The sequence below is a fragment of the Oryctolagus cuniculus genome, chromosome 6 (genome assembly GCF_964237555.1).
Source record: "Oryctolagus cuniculus chromosome 6, mOryCun1.1, whole genome shotgun sequence".
NCBI lineage: Eukaryota > Metazoa > Chordata > Mammalia > Lagomorpha > Leporidae > Oryctolagus > Oryctolagus cuniculus.
The window spans coordinates 153559888-153573659 of NC_091437.1; the positions used below are offsets into that span (position 1 = coordinate 153559888).

At 52.1% G+C, this 13772-nt stretch overlaps 1 long non-coding RNA gene across 33 annotated transcripts in view; it reads left to right on the forward strand.

The window, feature by feature from the left end:
* Positions 1-13772, forward strand: part of LOC103348133 (uncharacterized) — a 260857-nt gene that overhangs the window by 60274 nt on the left and 186811 nt on the right. The window contains exon 1 of one of the 33 annotated variants that reach the window (XR_011389548.1): positions 6-275. The exons of the other annotated variants lie outside the window; for them this stretch is intronic. This is a non-coding gene — a long non-coding RNA (uncharacterized lncRNA). Of the gene's footprint in view, positions 1-5; positions 276-13772 lie in introns of those variants that run through there. 33 annotated transcript variants of the gene reach the window in all.

Consider the following 13772-nt stretch of genomic DNA (forward strand, 5'->3'; position numbering starts at 1 on the left):
AATACCATTGCTGGGATGGCAGGAGCATGGGTGTTCTGCATTCTGTTGGCCCAGTGGAGATGGGGCAAGATTAAGGGGAACCTGGCTTCCAGGTGCGTGCCCAGTGACAGCCCTGACGCTGTGCTCTGCCATTGCACACTTTGCCCCCAGTGTGGCTTCTCAGCACCTGCTAATGAAGGAAAAAAGCTTCCTTCATCATCAAGGGAGGTATGGACCTGAGAACTCTGGCTCGACCACTCCAGGCCCAGGAGTCCCACTGACAGGAGCTGCAGCAGGTGAGGGGAGGGTGGGAGAGAAGGTTTGCAGGGGCATTCAGGGAACCTCAGTGGGGGTTGTTGGAGGAGGAGGAAGAGGAGGGAGAGAGACTGCCAGCTGCTGTCCCCTGCTGCATGAATGTGGGTGAGCTCCTGGGCTCTCGGCCGCCTGTCCATAAAGTAGGATGATGGAAACCTGCTCTCGGGGTTTGTGGGTAAAGGTTGATGCCTGCAGGCCTGTTCCTGGCCCTTGCAGTGTTCAATGGATGTTGACTTCTTTCCTCTCTTCACGGTTGACTCAAGTTGCATGTGGTGGAGTATTTCTAATGTTGGCCAGTTCTCAGAGGAGGCAGTGGGAACTGAAGATGTAGGGTATCCTGCTCACCTCCACAGCAGATGCGGGTGTCAGAGGCCGCCCTGGAACTGGAAGGGACCATTCTAGAAGGCTCAGTGCACAAGTCCAGGACTTGTCTGAGTCCCTGGTGATGGGCATGCCAGCCTTCAGACCAGCTTCCAGTCCTACGTCCACTCCTTAGAGTCGAGGGGCCCTGGGCCAGTGTCCTGCCAGGTTGTCCTTGTTACTCAAGTGAGTGTCAGTGTGAACCCCAGTTTTGGTGAGGATCACTAGGGCATGGAGGGGACTGGTTGAAATCAGGCATCCCTGTTCGTGGGGTCTGGGGTGGGCCTGGCGTGTTCTGGGGAGGGGAGGTAGCAGCCTAGGGACCTTGTGATGCTGAACAACAGTCTGGGTGCCTGGCACCAGCGTGGGGCGTGCATGCAGAGTGACGTCCCCCCTGAAAGGTGTTCACGTCTTTCTCTCTGGAACTTGTGACCGCTAACCATTGTGTGGGACGTTCAGGTTGCAGATAGTGGTAGGGCTGCTGACTTGAAATAGGGAGCTTGCTTGGATGATCCTGTGGGGCCAGGGCAATCATAGCGGCCTTGAAAGTGGATGAAGAAGGCAGATGCTAGGGGATAGAGTGAAGCCGTGTGACAAGTGACATTGCTGGCTTTTAAGGTGCAGGGAAGGGTCATGAGCTCAGGAACACGAAGGGCTTCTGAAAGGTGGAACACAAGGACATGGGGAGCTCCCAGAGGCTCCAGAAAGGATTGCAAGCCCAGTAGACACTCGGGGAAACAGGTCTGGACTTTCCCCTCCAGAACTGTATGACAATTGACTTGTGGGGATTGAAGCCACCAGTGGCTATGGGGAACGAGTGCAATAGACTACACACTGGGTGGTCGCCTTGGTGTCCAGCCTGTGGAGGGGGAGAGCTGAGGGCAGTCCGAGGGAGGTGCCAGTTGGGTGTGGCCCTGGGAGGCAGCCCTTATTTGGGTGTGATCGTGGGTGAGTGGGGGCAGCATCGGCTCGTTAGCCAGGTGTTCTAGATGCGTGTGATAAAAAGCCCTGCGTCAGAGCCCAGTGCCCATTACCTGTACTCTGGCAGTTCAGCCCTCGCCCGGGGACCCTGGCAGGGCTGGTGCAGGCGGGTTAGGGCCCTTCTCTCCCCTTTCTCCACTCCCTTCCCTCCCACTGGGCAACCCTTAGTTTCAGGTGTGGGAGTTCGGATTCCTTTAAGCACCTCGGAACACTTAGCTCCGGAGATAAGCGCGTCATGGCTCAGGGCCCAGCACCTTCTCGACCTTTCCTGCCACGGGTCCCAGGTGATCCGAACTGCCTCTGCTGCCTCACCCTGGCCTCTTCCTGCCCCTACTCCCCAGGACACGATATCAGGGCAGCACTGGGGCTGTTGGGTGGGGCCAGCCCTGTGCTGTCTGAGAGGACGTTGGTGCTTCCCCCGTCCCTCAGGGTTCCTCTCCTCCCCTCCTCACATTCAGTATCGTGAGTGCCTCTGAGCCGGAACGTGAGCAGGAGTGAATGGAGGAACCCCCACCCCAGGACTCGGCTGGGCCAGCATGGGGGGCAGGTTCCAGGACAGGCTGGGGACCAATGTCTGAAGCAGCTGTAGACTTGTGATGGAGGCTCAGTTAAGCCCAGAGGATGCAGGCCTTCTTGGAGGGGGCCAGGACTGGCCAGTGCTGTGTCTGTACCCGCAATGTTGCAGAGGAGGCATCCTGGGCTCACAGGGCTCGGGACCTGGACCCGTGCAGGTGCTGCGTACTGTGCTGGCTGCACAGCCATCCAGGGGCCTGACACTGTGAAGGAGGCACATTGTGCTTCTGGAGAGGTTGTACTATGATGTGCATGTGTGTGTATACTCTGTGTGCACGTGTACATGTGTGTGTGCATGCAAGGCTTGGATTCGTTATATAGAATGGTATAAACTATCTCCTTATACTTCGGCTGGTACGGTTCTCTGTTTTTTCAGATGGGCTGACAGGTACCTGGGTAACTTACCTGAATGGTGAGGCTTGACCGAGGGTGTTTGCCCAGGTCCTGGTGCGTGGTGCCTGTGGCCATCCTCAGCCTTGTTCCCCCAGAATGCTAGGAATAGCTGCGATGCTGCCTGGGCTTGCGTTTGGCCTCAGCCAAGGTCAGGTTGTCAGACTGGATGGAGGGGGAGGGCACCCTTGCTGCGCAGGAGGAGGAAGAGGCCAAGCCTCTGTCTTTGGTGCAGACTGCACCCACCAGCTCTTCTGTTCCCTCCTCTCCTAGGTAGAAGGATGGGAGGTGGCATGGGGGCTGGGGTTGGCCACTTTCCACACGGGCACCTGCCTGGAGCAGCAATGAGCGGGGCTGCCAAGGCCAGGCCTGCTGCTCCCAGCACCTGGATGCGGCTCCTTTTTCCCAGGCTCTGCTGACCCAGCACTTACTCCTTTCCTTTCCACCCGTTCTCCTTCTACCCGTTCTCCTTTCTGCTCCGACACCCGCCTGGCTATTGAGATGCTAATGTCCTCTGGGCCCGCCTTGCTTCCAGGTGAAAAATGAACTTTGTGCACAGCCCTTGGGGCTGTGCAGTCTCATTTTTTTTCTCATTTTTTATGCGGATGTGGTGGGCAGTGTGGGCCTGCTGCAGGGAGCTGGGCAGACCTAAGACCTGAGGTGTCATCCTTCGTGGGCGCTTCTCTTGGATGTGAACTTTCCAGAGGCCCGGGGTCACCCACCCAGCATCCCCTCTTGAAACTACTGTGCAGCTCCTGCTGAGTCTAAGCCAGGCCTTTGCTGAGGGTGGCTGGTGCACCTGACACCGTTAGAAAAGGAAGAGAGAAGAGGGCAACCTGTGGTCCCCTTGACACTGGTTTGTGTCCCTGTGGTCCTCTTTGTTCTCATCCACTCACACTTTTCCTGTGGGTTTTTAAGGTAACTTTTTCTTGTTAAATGTTTAGGACCAGCGTTGTGGCATAGCAGGCTACACTTCCGCCTATGGCGCCGACATCCCATTTGGATGCCAATTCCAGTCCCAGCTGCTTCTCTTCCAATCAGCTTTTTGCTATGGCCTGGGAAAGCAGTAGATGATAGCCAAGTGCTTGGGCCCCTGCACCCACATGAAGAAGCTCCTGGCTCCTGGCTTTGGATCAGCCCCAGTTGCGGCCATTTGGGGAGTGACCCAGAGGGTGGAAGACCTTTTTCTCTGTCTCTTCCTCTCTCTGTCTGTAACTCTGCCTCTCTAATAATAAAAAAAAGTCTTTAAAAAAATAAATATTTTCTTTAAAAAGAATTGTGTACCATTTATTTACAAGGCAACTGCTAAGTCATTGGCAAATATTACATCCTTTAATGGAGTCCCATGGTAGGTCCTGTGTGGTGGAAGCTGGATCGGAAGTGGAGTAGCTGGGACATGAACCAGGCTCTGTGATATGAATTCAGGCACCTGGAGTGTCCTTGGCTTAATCCATTGTGCCACAATGCCCACCCTTAGAGGTTCTGTTCTTTTAATGGTCTTATGGCTCTGATTTTGTATCCCTTTCCTATTTTCTTTTGATATATTTATCTTTTTAGTGTCATCTCTTTACTTTTGAAAAGTTTACAAAACCTTTAGAATGATTTAAAATTCCCCTAAGCAGAGCCATGGGCACTGTGTGTTCTTCACACACACTTTGGCATTCAGGAGTAGCCTCTCTGGCTGAGGTTAGTAATGTGTGGCTTTGGACTATGCTGATGGCCAAGGTGATCCTGACAAGAGAGCTGGGCAGCAGGTGCACGTTGGACAGCAGTGAGTCCACAAGTTTGCAAGGTGCGTATCATACATTATAATGAATTGTTTAGTTACTCAAGAGTGAATCATGAAGTTGGCATTCTTACTCTTTAATATTAAATAGCAGGATGGCGATGCTATCACGTATTATTTATTTAAGTCTCATTACTTAGTATTATGCTTTGTGGTGTTTAATATCGAAAGTCAGAGAGATGCAGCTATTAGGCAATGCTGTTTTCTGCTGAGCTCTTTTTCCTTCTCTTGATTTCCTGAGAACTTAAGGATCTGATTGCATTATTGCCTGCAAGGTTGAGAGTATTTGTCATTTACAAAATATATTTATGACAGAATGACATGGTAGACAACTGTACTGGGTTGAATATGTTCCCTCTCCAACTTTAATTCATATCTGCAGGAACCTCGGAATCTGATGTTACTTGGGTGTAGGGTCTTTGCTGATGTAACTACTTGAGATGAGGCCATACAAGATTAGTGTGGGACCCAAACCCACGACTGGTGTCCCTCAGGGAATGGGGAGGATACCTAGAGACAGACACAGGATAGAGGCCATTTAACAACAGAGGCCCAGGAGCCAGCTGTGTGGTATAGTGGGTTAAGCTGCCACCTGCCAAAGCCATCATCCCATGTGGGCACTGGCTCACGTCTGGCTGCTTCACTTGCTATGCACCACCCTGCTAATGGCCTGGGAAAAGCATTGGAAGAGTACTCAAGTACTCAAGTACCTACGTGGGAGACCTGGAAGAAGATTTGGACATCTGGGGAGTGAACCAGTGGATGGAAGATCCCGCCTCTTTCTCTGTCTCCGTCTCCTTCTCTCTCTGGAATTCTTTCAAATAAATGGATGAATCTTTAAACAAAGCAAAACAGTGGGGCCCACATGGGAGTGATGCAGCTGCAGGATCACCAAGGGCTGCAGAGCCACCAGAGGTAGCAAGAGACAGACCGGGACTCCTCCTTAGAGCTTCCGGAGGGGAGCCCAGCCCTGCTGACACCTGGAGTTTGAACTTCCAGCCCCCGAGAGGGAAGATTTCTGTGGTTGTTGCCCATCTAACTCGTAGCAGCCCTAGCCAACTCAGACAGCAACCAGCACAGAATTATAGTCCCCCTGTGGTGGGAAGTGGAGCCGGAGAGGGAGCAGCACCCTTCCCCTTCACATGTGGGTGCTCAGTAAATATTTGCTGCGTGGAGGAAACGCAGAGCATGCAGTAGAACTGGTCGTTTCATTCCGCATTCCCTGGCCAGAGCTCTGGGGGCTCCTGAAACGTCTAGACAAACATCCTCTTTGGCTGGAGGAAGCTCCTTTTCCCGCTTGGGAGGGCACTTAGCATCTGTAGGCCCCTGTGGCCTTCATAGAGCACAGTGCTGCCTGGGTGGTGGCGATGATTAAATGTGATGATGCACGCGGAGCCCAGCACATACCCTGAGAATGTGAGCCCTAATGATTTTTATTGTTTGCCAGAAGATGAGTGGTGTTGCTGAATATGCCCTGTTTCTTAACTCTGTAACCAGCACTCACGTCTCCCTCTGTCTTCCTCCTCCTCCTTCTCCCGCTCTGTGCAGTGACTGAGAAGGGCAGGAAGTGCAGAATTGATCCATGTCCTCATGAATTGTCTTTCAGATGCCCCCGTGGGTGACTTGAGTAGCCACGCCCTGTCCGCCTCCTCTACAAGGAGAAAAATAAGGACTGAGAGAGCAGAGCAAAACGCTGCAGTGCCACGGGGGTGACGGGTCAGTGCCAGACTCTGGGCTCCTCCAGGCATGCCAGGAGGCCTGTGTTGGAAGTTGGTGCACTGTGGCGGGTGGTGCTGCACCAGGTGTTGGCCCGGGCTTAGCACATACAACTGCTGTTGATCTGATGCCCAAGAGTGTGCCGATGGCTGGCAGCTCAGCGGTGGTGTGGCTGTCACTTGTGGGGGTGGGTTCTGGAGATGTGTTCTAGCCTGCCTTTGTTGCTATAAACAAATACCTGAGACCCAGACTGGGTCATTTATGAAAATAGAAGTTTATTTGGCTCAGGGCTGTGGAGGCTCGGAAGTCCAAGAAAGACTATAGCATAGCGTGGCTGAGGCATCACGCAGAAGGCAGAGCAAGGACGCTGGCTTGGGTCCCTCCTCTCCTTATGAAGAAGTCACTAATGAGGCTTGAGGCTCCACGCTCAAGACTGCCTCGAATCCTAAGGACCCCTCAAAGGTCCCGCCTACAAATAGCCTCACCATAGGAATCTGAGGATTCAGTTTTCAACACATGAACTTCCAATCATAGCAGCACCTGAACTCGGAGAACCACGTAAATGTTAGGGAGAAGAGGGACATTCTGTCTCCCCGACCAGACAAGCTCCCCAAGGTTTTATCACTCCCATTGTGGGTCTCCCTTGCTGATCTATATCCTTCGGATGGAAGAGTTTTGAGGAAGCCTTGGACATTAGTTCTTTCCATCTGACCAATTCAAAAACATTTTTTTTTTTTTAAAGAATTTATTTGGAAGGCAGAGGGAGATGGATCTTCCATCTGCTGGTTCACTCCTCAAATAGCAGCAATAGCCAGGGATAAACCAGGCTGAAGCCAGGAGCCAGACTCCATCCAAGTCTCTCCTGTGAGTGGCAGGGGCCCATGTATCTGGGCTGTCCTCTGCTGATTTCCCAGGTGCATTAACAGGGAGCTGGATTGGAAGTGGAGCAGCCAGGACTTGAACTGGCACTCATAGGGTGCTGGCATCATGGGCAGCTTAACCTGCTGTACCACAACACTGACCCCTAAACAGTTCTCTTTCACAGATAGGAAGTCTGGTCTCAAGAGAAGTTTTTTAGGTTTGGTGGCTGTTTGCCAGCTGGGAAACAACCGTGTTCTCCCCTCCTGCCTACCCTGCCTCCTGTTCCTGGCTAGTTGTGCCAGTTCATGTGGGTGGGTGGGTGGGGGGCAGGTAGATTCAGGTGAGACACACCTAGGCAGGCAGCTTCACCCTCTGGATCTGTGAGATGTCTGCCAGCTGACAGGGCCTGTGCTTGCAACACTTGGCCAGGGACTGGACATGCTGGTCTTCTGGTGCCCACGGACCCCACTCCTGTCTGTCCGGAAGCAGAACATTGGCTGAAGTGTGTGGCTGCCCCTTCAGTGCAGGGCATGCTGTCATGAAAAGAAGCAATCAGGGCACAGCTCTTTGAGGGTTTTTGCCCAAGAATTATTCTCAAATTTAGAGAACACCTAAAAATTCTAGCACCGGACACTGATTCAAAACCAAAAGAGAGCAATGCATGTGTGGTTTCTTTTCTGATTGTAATAAAAACATATGCCCATAAAGAAATATAGAAGGTGGGCCAGCGCCTTGGCTCACTAGGCTAATCCTCTGCCTGTGGCGAGCACCCCGGGTTCTAGTCCTGTTTGGGGCGCTGGTTCTGTCCCGGTTGCTCCTCTTCCAGTCCAGCTCTCTGCTGTGGCCCAGGAGTGCAGTGGAGGATGGTCCAAGTGCTTGGGCCCTGCACCCGCATGGGAGACCAGGAGGAAGCACCTGGCTCCTGGCTTCAGATCAGCGTGGTGCACCAGCTGCGGCGCGCCAGCCGTAGCGGCCATTTGGGAGGTGAACCAACGGAAGGAAGACCTTTCTCTCTGTCTCTCTCTCACTGTCTAACTCTGCCTGTCCAAATATATATATATATATATATATATATATATGGTAAACAGGAGAAGTGACCTTTTCATATGTGTTGGCCCTGTGTTTTGGCAGAGAATTTTAGTGGAAGGCGTGAAAACCCTGGCTTGATCAGATGGGTTTCTTTGGGCATTTCATGGGGAGACAGTCCTGCTGCTGTGGCGGGCCACCTGAGTCCAGCTGATGTGTGATCTGAGTTAGGTGTCCAAGGCCCCAAGGCCATCCCTGGGTGGGCTCTTGTTTCCAATCTGGCCTTTGAGGAATCAGACACAGGAGAGCACTGTGGCTGGAGAAGCCCTGCCCGCCCCCAGCCTGCTGCTGGCTGTGCACTGCACTGCTTTCTCCTCTGTAGACCCATGAGGCTCTGCCATGCTCCTGCCCTCTCACTTGCTACCATTGGGCTGCTCAGCTGCCCTGCCTGGGTGAGCCGAGGACACAGAGCAGCAGGCGTCCACGTGGAGCACCTGTAAATCTCAAGCCTGGGCCTGCTGCTGGCCTCTGGGCAGGTCCAGCCAAGGTTTTTAGGGAAAGTCTGGGCTGGTGCAAACCTAATGCATTCTCCTTGTAGACACCTGAAGATTCCCAGGGTGCAGAGCTGACTTCCCTTCAGCTTGTCCCCTGCTCCGTGCCAGAGTCCCAGTTCACTGGGCACGTTGAATTAAGAAGGAGGATGGCACCTTCTGCTCCTTAGCTCACTTGGAAAACCAGGAGAAAGGAGCCCTTTTTCCATTTGGGGAGGCACAGGGACTGTGCCTGTTTCACATGCACATTCTTGGCCACTGAGAACTCACTGTGGCAGCTTTCACCTTCACACTTGGGGCTGCATCACGATAGGAAGCGTAGCTGGCATTTAGTGAGCATTTCCTGTGGGAGGCACCTGCTGTGCACTTCACGTGGATTATCTCATTTGTACCCCCTGCAGCCCCCTGAGGTAAGAGCAGCTGTTAATTTCCAAGGAGGAAGGTGAGGTCTTTAAATGCCAAATGGTCCTTTTGGTGCATGGGAAGTGTGGTGGAGGCAGGGGCACAGTTGGCCCTTCTAACCATGGGTGCTACATTTGTGGGCTCAACAAACTTCAGACTGAAAATATTTGGGAAAAAAAAACCTGTACTCAATATGTACAGACTTTCCATTATTCCTTGAACTATTTACATATAACATTTATACTATATTAGGTATTATGGGTAATCTAAAGATTCTTTTGAAAAACAGATTTATTTATGTATTTATTAGAGAGAGAGACAGAGAGAGAGAGAGCACTTCTATCACCTGGTTTACTCCCCAAATGCCTGCATCAGCTGGGGCTGGGCCAAACTGAAGCCAGGAGTCAAAAACTCTATCTGGATCTCCCAAGCAGCAGGTAATGGGAACCCTAGTGCTTGGACCGTCCCTGGCTACCTCCCGGGCACATTAGCAGGAAGCTGGATCGGAAGCAGAGGTTGGACTTGAATCAGCGCTCTGATATGGGATACAGATGTCCCAGGGCTTAACCCAGGGCTTAACCACTGCAGCACAGCACCTACCGCTAGAGTTGGCTTGAAGTAGTTGGGAGGATGTGTGTAAGTTCTAGGCAGATGCTGCACTGTTTTATATAAAGGACTTGAGCATCCTCAGGATTTGGCACCTGTAGGGTGAGGAGCACCTGTGGCTCTTGAGGTTAGAGAACCTGAACTTCCAGAGGGGACTGCCCACAGACCCTTTCTGCACACCTCTGATAACTCCTTCTGTGAGCCAGTAAGTAAGTGAGTGCTGTCCACTTTCATTCTGGAATCTGTTGTCACCTCTTCATTAAAAACAATCTCCACCGTCCTGGCCAGGCACAGTGCCTAACACACAGTAGGTTTTCTGTATATGTCCAGCAGATGAAAATTCAGCATGAACATTAATTGAGCACCTAATGGCTGCCAGACAGCTGCAGTGTTGGGTTCTGAGAGACAGAGAATTTAGGGGCATATAGTTCTTGTCCTCATAGCTCACAGCTTTGTCATGGAGAAAGCTCAGGGCGTCAGTGTGGGGCTTGGGAGATGGAGAAAATAAAGCCTCTGAGCTTTGGGAACCTCGCAGTTCTGCGTGTTGGATGGCAAGGCCGGAGTGAGTGGGCCAGAGTAGTGGTAGTTTGGGGTTTAAAATGGATAATGCATTGTGCTCGGGAGTACCAAGAGGAGACAGCAATGGGGATGATGAAAACACTGGGCTTTGTAGGACTAGTAGAAGCTCACCAAAGGGTTCACAGGTCCAGAGGAGCGTAGTGCATGGCATGTGCTGTGTGGTCAGAGTGCAGGTGGTTGGAGCTAAAACTGAATTTGGGAGCTTGGACTGTGGGGGCCACAGTCCCAGTTCATCTTATTATCACCTTGGTGACTGGTGGTGTTGAGACTGGTACTTGCCTAGTTGGGGTATTGATCCATGCTGGAGCTCTTGGTGTGCAGCAGCTCTGGGCTAGAAAGTGCTCCCTGGCTGGTAGCTGTGGGTGTATCCTTAGCCCCCTGGTGAATCAGGTTGGGGGCGGCGTGGTGATGTGATGAGATGTGCATGTCACCCTGTTCTTCCCAAAGGAACGACTTCAGTCTTCACCATCTATGGCAACCCATCCCTTCCTCCACGTGCAGGTGGGTACCCTGCGGCCTGCAGGAAGATGACTGAGTCTCAGCCTCCTGCAGCCTCGGGGCTGTGGCCTGGGCCCTCCCCACGCCCTGTGGAGTTTTGGTTGCCCCGCAGGTGTGTGCGTGGCTCGTGGTCTGGGTAGTGCCTGCCAGCGCGGGTGCTGTTGCCCTCACTGTGGCCTGCTCTGGATATAACTCTTTGGGTGATGGAGTATTTATAGGAGGGGAGGAATGAGGGGAGCGTCTGCTTGCTGGACCGTGGTGGTTTTGAAGAGAACTCAAGAGTGCTGGGTTTTGGTCCTGACTCACCAACATGCCCTGTAGAGAGCTGCCTCCCTCACCTGCTGGGCTGGGTTCCTTCCCCCTGTGCTAGGACTGAGAGAGCCAGGATGGGCAGCAAGAAGGGGGGGAGCCTGCCATCCCCACCCTCACCCTTTCTCTTCGCTCTCCCTCTTGCTCACCCTCTGGACCTGTGGTTCCATATCTGGGGAACCAACCAAACACAGATAAAAATATATGGAAAACACTGCCATGTCTGAGCTCAACAGGTACAGACTTTCTCTTCTTATTCCTTAAGCAGCACAGGGTGGAAGCACTCGCACAGCCTTTATGTTGTTTTGCATATTACAGGCAACCTGGAGGTGCACAGGTTCTGTGCAAGTCTTTTTTTTTTTTTTTTTTTTTGACAGGCAGAGTGGACAGTGTGAGAGAGAGACAGAGAGAAAGGTCTTCCTTTTACCGTTGGTTCACCCTCCAATGGCCTCCCCGGCCGGCGCGCTGTGGCCGGCGCACCGCGCTGATCCGATGGCAGGAGCCAGGTACTTCTCCTGGTCTCCCATGGGGTGCAGGGCCCAAGGACTTGGGCCATCCTCCACTGCACTCCCTGGCCACAGCAGAGAGCTGGCCTGGAAGAGGGGCAACTGGGACAGAATCTGGCGCCCTGACCGGGACTAGAATCTGGTGTGCCGGCGCCGCAAGGCAGAGGATTAGCCTAGTGAGCCGCGGCGCCGGCCCCTGTGCAAGTCTTATACCATTGAGTATCAGGGACTTGAGTGTCTGTGGATTGCAGCACCCTCGGGTTCTGGCTGCATCTCTCAGACGACTTTCTGAGCCTGTTTCCTTGCCTGTAAAACCAGCAGCAGAAAGGGCCGTCTAAGGATAGCAGGTGGTCAGGCCGAGCGCTGTGAGTAGTACATGCTCCGAGATCTCTTTTCCTTCTCTTAGTTTTTTTCATTCCCTTCCTCCCTCCCAAACCACTTTGAGTTTCCTTGGACAAGGCCTCCCGCCCACCCCCCATGACCCCCTGCACAAGGCTGCTTCTAATAACTGCCTCTCAGGCTGGTGCTTACTGTGTACTCCCAATAACAGCCTGGTATCCTTTTTTTTTTTTAAGATTTATTTATTTATTTGAAAATCAGAGTTGCACAGAGAGAGGAGAGGCACAGAGAGAGAAAGAGAGAGAGAGAGAGAGAGAGAGAGAGAGAGAGGTCTTTCATCTGCTGGTTCACTCCCCAATTGACTGCAATGGCTGGAGCTGTGCCCGATCCAAAGCCAGGAGCCAGGAGCTTCTTCTGGGTCTCCCACGCGGGTGCAGGGCCCAAGGACTTGGGCCATCTTCCGCTGCTTTCCCAGGCCATAGGAGAGAGCTGGATTGGAAGTGGAGCAGCCAGGACTTGAACCAGCACCCATATAGGATGCGGGCACTACAGGCAGTGGCTTTACCTGCTGTGCCACAGTGCCTGCCCCCTGGTGTCCTCTTGCTCTATCAGTGTGGCCGCCTGTGGAGGAGAGAGGCCTTCCCTGAGCAGTGCACCCTCAGCAATAGTGCTTCTCTCTGCTGAGCTATCCCACCCAGGGACGTTGAGCAGAACTGCTGCAGAGGGCCTGGGGTCTGCTCTGCCAGAGCCCCTAGGTGGCTCTTAGACACGTGGGCTGAGACCACTGATCAGAGACTGAGACTGGGGTGCCCTTCATGAGACCGATACTGGGTAAACAGGATGGCCCCAAACAGTGTATGTATGCATGCATGTATGTGTAGCTGTGTGAATATGTGTATATGTATGTGTATTGTGTGAGTGCGTATGTACGTGTCTGTGTAAACGTGTGTATGTGTGTGCCCATGTGTGTACCTCTGTACACGTGTGGGTGTGTATGTATATGCATGTGTGTGAATCTCTGTGCACCTATGTATGTGTGAATATAGATGTCTATATGTGCGTTTGTTTACCTATATATGTGTGTTCTTGTGCATATGTGTATCTGTGTTTCTCTGTATGTGTGTATGGATGTGCACGTGTGTCTCTACATATGCACGCATGTGTATGTGCACATGTGTGCATCCCTGTGTGCCTGTGTGTCTGTGTTTATAACTCATTATTTGTCTGTATATGTATGTACATGTGTGTCTGTAAACGCACACACGTGTGTATGTGTCTGTGTGTTTCAGTGTGCCTGTGTATATGAGTGCCTCTATGTGTGCAAGTCTCTCTGTGTGTGTTTGAGTGTATGCATGTGTGCATCCCTGTGTGCCTGTGTTTATAGCTCTGTATTTGTGTGGATATGTATGTACATGTGTGTATACATGTACACGTGTGTGTATGTGTTTGTATGTGTATTTAGGTATGCCTTGTATGTGAGAGTGTCTAAGTGTGCATCTCTCTGTGCCTGTGTTTGAATATGTGCATGTGTGCATCCCTGTGTGCTTGTGTGTCTGTGTTTATAGCTCTGTATTTGTGTGTATACGTATGTATGTGTGTCAGTATACATGTACACATGTTTGTATGTGTGTCTGTGTGTTTAGGTGTGCCTGTGTATATGAGTGTGTCTATGTGTGCATGTCTCTCTGTGTCTATGTTTGAGTGTGTGCATGTGTGCATCCCTGTGTGCCTGTGTTTATACATCATTATTTATGTGTGTATGTATGTTCATGTGTGTCTGTATACATGTACACATGTTTGTATGTGTGTCTGTGTGTTTCTGTGTGCCTGTGTATATGAGTGTGTCTACATGTGCAAGTCTCTCTCTGTGTTTGTGTGCATGTGTTCATCTCTGTGTGTCTGTGTGTGCTGTCACACCTGGCTTGCTGTGCCTCCTGGCTCCCACGGAGCTGTAGTCTCAGGCTTCCCAAGCTGGGGCTCTGCATCCTGACAGGT